Source organism: Mustelus asterias, chromosome 15 (assembly GCF_964213995.1).
Source record: "Mustelus asterias chromosome 15, sMusAst1.hap1.1, whole genome shotgun sequence".
Classification (NCBI taxonomy): domain Eukaryota; kingdom Metazoa; phylum Chordata; class Chondrichthyes; order Carcharhiniformes; family Triakidae; genus Mustelus; species Mustelus asterias.
Genome location: NC_135815.1, coordinates 30,690,536 through 30,696,939, shown reverse-complemented (window position 1 = coordinate 30,696,939; position 6,404 = coordinate 30,690,536).

Sequence of the window (6,404 nt, the reverse complement as noted above, 5' to 3'; positions counted from 1 at the left end):
TATCATGGAAAGATGTGGGGCTGGAGGAGATTATAGAGACAGGGAGAAGCAAGGACATGGAGGGATTTGAAAGCAAGGATGAGAATTGTAATTGTTTGATCGGGAGTCATTATAGGTCAGGGGTGATAGGTGAATGGGACTTGCTGAGAGTTAGGGCATGGGCAGCAAAGGTTTGGGTTGTCTCAGGTTTAGGAAGGGGAATTGGTTGGAATTGTTGAATGTAAAGGTAACAAAGCCATGATTGAGAATTTCAGCAGCAACTGAGCTATGGCAGGGTGAAGTCTGGTGATGTTAAGGAAATGGAAACAGAGAGTCTTAATGCTGGTGGTTGGAAACTCTTCTTGGAGTCAAATATGGGCGGCACGGTGGCACAGTGGTTAGCATTGCTGCCTTACTGCGCCAGGGATTCGGGTTCGATTCTGGCCTTGAGTGACTGTCTGTGTGGAGTTTGCACCTTCTCCCTGTGTCTGCATAGGTTTCCTCTGGGTGTTCCAGTGTCTTCCCATTCTCTAAAGATGTGCAGATTAGGTGGATTGGCCATGCAAAATTGCTCCTTAGTGCCAGGGGGACTCGCAGGGTAAATATGTGGGGTGATGGGGATAGGGCCCACATGGGATTGTTGTCAGTGCAGGCTCGAGGGGCTGAATGGCCTCCTTCTGCACTGTAGGGATTCTATGATTCTATGGCACCAAGGTTGCAAATAGTCTGGATTAATGTCAGGAAGTTGCCAGGGAGCGGGATGGACTCAATAAGGGAATTATAGGGAACCAAGTTTGGAATGGGAATTGACAGCAATGTCCTCAGCATTCCCAATATTTGAATGGAGGAAATTTCTGCTTATTTAGTATTGAATGTCTGATAAGCAGTTTGATAATTTAGCAACAGTGGAGGAGTTGGGAGAAGTGGAAGCTACGTCGGGCTGGGTTTTGTTAGCATACATGTGAAAACTAAAATGTATTTTTGGATGGTGCTGCTGAGGGCCATTGTGTGAATGAGACAAAGAAAGGACCAAATGTTGATCCTTGTGGGGACATTTGAGGTAACGGTGCAGGAGCGGGAAGATGAGCCATTGCAAGTGATTCTCCAGCTATGATTCGATAGAAATGCATGGAACCAGACCAGAGCAGTCCACCCATGATATTGGGGCACTGGAGGATAGTGTGATGAGAAATCTCTTTACTTAAAGCGTTATAAATCTTTGTAATTCCCTACCTCAGAAAGCTGTGGATACTCAGTCACTGAGTTTAGTCAAAACAGAGGTTGAAAGACCTTTGGGCTCGGAAGGTTATACAGATAATATGGGAAGGCTGGGTAGATGTAGAGGATCAACCGCAATCTTACTGAACGACTGAGCAGTTTGATGGGCCAAATGGCCTACCCCAGCTCCTGTTTCGCATGTTCTTTTGGAAGAGTTACTGAAGGACTGGCAGCACATCACTGTTGGCCTGAAATATTTTTTTTTTCTGGGATCATTTTGATCATTAGCACAATCCTCCAGTTTTGCCTCTTATAGCCAAAACGTACAGCGAACATTTTCATCTCATCAAGCTTACTGATTCAAATCCATCTCCCAGCAATGAAAGGCCAATGCTCTAGCTTATACCTTCCAAGGCTGCACAGTTTCCCATCCATTGACTCTGTCTACGCTTCCCGCTGCCCCGGAAAAGCAGCCAGCATAATTACCCCACGCACCCCGCACTTAGTTCTTCCGTCGGGAAAAAGATACAAAAGTCTGAGGACTCGTACCAACCAACTCAAGAACAGCTTCTTCCCTGCTGCTATCAGACTTTTGAATGGGCCTACTTGCATTAAGTTGATCTTTCTCTACACCCTAGCTATGACTGTAACATTACATTCTGAACTCTCTCCATTCCTTCTCTATGAACAGTATGCTTTGTCTGTGTAGTGCGCAAGAAACAATACTTTTCACTGTATGCTAATACATGTGACAATAATAAATCAAATCAAATCAAAATCAAATCAGTTTGTAATGTTCTCTAGTTGGTGAGAAGGAATTGTACTGAGTTGCCATTTAGTCTAATCACATATCAATATTTGGTATCTTATCACAAGTGTTTGCAGTCCGAGTTATGCTATCATAAACAAATGTATTCAGCCCCGTTCTTACCGACTAAATAATTAGAACCTGTAATTAGAACCTTCCTATGTCAAGATTGTGACCTACGTTAGCTTTTTACTTCACAGGGATCAGAGTGGATTCCTTTTTAATCCTCAGACTCTCCAGATGTTGAACAAAGTTGCATGTTTGATGCCAGTGGCTTAACCAACCTGTTGGTAACCTTGTGGTACTAAAGAACTGTCAAGTCTTCATTCTGTTAAGAAACTGGGAAAAGTCACTGGGTCCAACAATCCGATCTTTTTATTGAGGTTTTCTCACCACATCTTCAAACTCTCTCTGGCCAGAAGCACAATCTAGTCACATTTGAATGAATTCACCTCAGTGGCATACCCTGTAATATTGTTACGTTGTCCCATAACTTTCCCCTCTGCGCCTTCTTCAAATTAATGGCCATTAGTCATCATCCAGCATTATTTACTCTTTCTCTGATGCTGTTCGCCACCATCTTATGGCTGAGGTGGGCAACCTGGCAGTCCCTCGACAGCCCTTAGCCTCGTGATCACGAGAGGATGGTGTTAGACATGAGAGGGGTGCACTCTGAGGGAGAGGGGCAAGAGGATTGACCCTTCCATGCATGGGGGTTGGGTGAGGGGCTTGCGAGTGGGGAGTGTGGGGGTGGTGCCAGGAGCAGTGCCTTCTTACTGTGTTGCCTGTGTGGGAGGGACATGGCACTGCCATTCTCAGACTCCACAGGGATGAGCACAGTGGTTCCCCAAGCTTGGTGGCTCTGTGGGTGAATTTTAATGCCAAACATTCAATACAACGAGTGTCTACAGTTTCTTAATCTTCCTCACCCTCACGCTAAATCTAGATGTATCTCCAGGGATCCAGAGCTGAGGTTGAGGTGACCTGCTGACTTCCATGCCCTGTTGCCTGCGATGACCTTGGCGCGTGCCCCCCAGGGGATTGGGACCTGGAGGGTCCAGGCTTGTTTTGGGCAGCACAGATGTTTAATTGTTGCTCTCCTTGGTGTGTGGGGCTGGAGGTGTGTCACTCACAAGGAAGGGAGTGTCAAATGAGCTGGACATCCCTAGGGTCTCCTGGGTGGAAGGTCCTGGGCTGCGCTCCTGCCAATCCTTTTCCCTTCAGGTTCACCAGGGCCCCTGGACTCCTCAATAGGATGGAGGGCAGCTGAAGTGAGATCCAGAGGCCGCACCATCCTCTGGCACAGACACTCATGAATTCCCACCAGTGTCTGCACCATGCGAAGGCCTGCACCATGGAGCTCATGCCCCCAGACATGGAGGTCAGGAGCTGAGCCATGGTGCGGACGTCTCCTGCCATGGAGTGCACATCCTGTGCCAAGGTCTCCGCCGCGGACGCCAGCCTCGCAGTGTTGCCTTCTGACACCCAAAAGACAGCACCATATCCTCGGAATTGGAACTCCTCCAGTCGGCCTTGCAGTCCGAGAAGAAATTCTATCATCTGTTCCTGATACTCGTGACTCTGGCTTTGCAGCTCCAGCAGCTGTGGGACGACCGAATCCAGGGACACGTCATCGGCAATGGGCCCAGCAGAGTCCTGGCCTCCGGCATCCCTCCGAGTGCTGGTTCCCTGAGATCTCCCTGCCTCCACCTGCTGTGGATCTTCAGCTGTGAGATGCTCACCAGTGAGTGACCCAGAAGCCAGTCTACTTAGTGAGTCCACCGAGATGTGAGTATCTGCGCTAATGCCAGGTGACAGCCTATTCAATGGTGGGGTTGGAAAAGTCCCCCTAAGAGCTGCTCATATCCGGTGGGTCCATGAGCCACAAGGGTGCTCCGGGCTGCTTGGCTGCTTTGTCTATAAGCGAAGGGCCATGGCATCAGTGCATTACAGGGGATACGGAGGGAACATTGATTACTCACTTGGGACTTGAGGAATGGCAGCACTTCTGTTGAGGATTCTCATGTTTCTCTGCTTCCTTCACTTCACCAGCAGCGCAGGCCCGTTCTTCCTCCTCCCCGGTCAGCTCGAGGGCTCACTCCTCGAAAGGCATGAGGGTTCTAAGCTCCGGCATGACTCCAGCTGGGTGTGCCTGCTCACGCTTGTTGTGGTTGAGTTTGTCCTGCAATGGCGCAGAGAGGGACAGTGCAGGAGGGAGTGGTGAGAGTGAAGATGGCGATGAGGTGTGGCAGATGTGGGGCTTGAGTGGGAGCTGGAGTGTGCGGAGTGTAGCAACGACTGCTACATGGTGATTGTGGGAGGTGGGAGGAGTGCCTGATGTTGGAAACCCCTGAGGTGGCTGGGTTAGAGGTAGAATCCATAGAATATCTACAGTGCAGAAGGAGGCCATTCAGCCCATTGAGACTGCACCGATCACAATCATCCCTCGGCCCTATTCCCGTAACCCCACATATTTACCCTGCTAACCCCCCTGACACTAGGGTCAATTTAACATGGCCAATCAACCTAACCTGCACATCTTTGCACTGTGAGAGGAAACCGGAGCACCCAGAGGAAACTCAAGCAGACACGGGGAGAATGTGCAAACTCCACACAGACAGTGACCCAAGGCCGGAATTGAACCTGGGTCCCTGGCGCTGTGGGCAGCAGTGCTAACCACTGTGCTACCGTGCCGCCCCAGGGAGTTGAAGGTGGGAGGAGTGTACTCGGAGGTCCAGAGGGAGACCTGGAGTGGTTCACTTACCCTGCCTGAGCAAAGAAAATAGTTCATCTTCTTCCGACACTGTTGCCTCATCCTCCTATGGAGTGCGCTCACCAGGGCTGTCACTGCATCCCAGGGGAGGTGGTGGTGACTCTGCTGGAAGGCCGCCTCCTGGGAAACGGGTAGAGTGTGTCCCGCCTCTGCTCCACTCCATCCAGCATTCTGGTTAGCGTCTCCTCTGAAAAGCGAGGAGTAGACCTCTTGGCAGTTGTTCTGGAACAAGTGCTTGGGAATGCTGGGGAGCCGTTTATATGGAAAAACCCAGTGATTGCAGCATTGCAGGGCAGTCAAATAAGAGGGAACATTCCCAATGAAGCTTAATATTCGATCCGAAATCACGCCTTCAGCGGGAATCACTCCATTTTTAGCCGGAACCAACACTCTGCCATTTTAGGTAAGATTTTGGCCAATATCTTTTTCTTCTTTTAAATTAAACCATCCGAAATATTGGTATGTCGAATAATTTCTTAGAGTTCAAAATGTCCATTTTTTCTAAGTACAGAAATAATCTTTGAGATATGAAGGTCGCTGATGATTGCGCTGAGATCTACAAACGTCAGGATGTGGTTTGATGAATTGGATGATCCATATTGGGGTCACTTATTGGAAAAGAAATGTATCCTCATGCCTCAAAATATCCTGGTCTGCTCGCAATCAAGCATCTCATCTTACCCTTTGCATTGTTGTCCAATAGATGAGTGTTGGCATCCAGCAACCACTTGATCTGCTGTAGGTCCTGGTAGAGATGATGCGAGTTTGTGTTCACGATTTGGTTGATGCAGAGTTCACATTATGGGTTCCCAGAATAGAATAGAATCCCTACAGTACAGAAGGAGGTCATTTGGCACACTGAGCCTGCACAGATCACAATCCCACCCAGGCCCTATCCCCATAACCCCACATATTTACCCTGCTAATTCCCCCTGACACTAGGGTCAATTTAGTGTGGCCAATCAACCTAACCCGCACATCTTTGGATTGTAGGAAGAAACAGAGCACCCGGAGGAAACCCACGCAGACACAGGAAGAATGTGCAAACTCCACACAGACAGTGACCCGAGGCCAGAATTGAACCCGGGCCCCTGGCGCTGTGAGGCAGCAGTGCTTACCACTGTGCCACCGTGCCGCCCATTCCTTGTGCATTTTCACTTGTCAAAGTACACTTTTGCTATACTTTGTCACTTTGTGATTTTTCTGCTTTCACTCTTGACTTCCTAGTTTGGTGGCGGTGATGGTTTAAGAAGCGTCAAAGGCATGAGAAAGCTATGACAATTCCTCTGTTCAGTCAGTGTCCTTCTAGTCAGAGAGTGTGGGATGGTTCAATACGTGTGAAGTAGGATATGAATGGATTGTTCAAAAAGTTTCCCTTCCAACATTAGCGCTCAGACTGTCCTTCATCACCCTGTTGAATCATTCAACACCACCATTTGATTGTGGGTTGTCACACAATGTCAGCTGTTGACTAATTCCGTTGATTGCTTGGAACTAATGGAAAACAAACTAAGTTTCATTGTCAGCAGTTATAGCGTGCGGCAAAACCCAATTTGTAAACAAGTCGTCTGGAATGTTAATGGTGATTATGGAATTCAGTGTAGCGATTTCTGGCCATTTGCTATG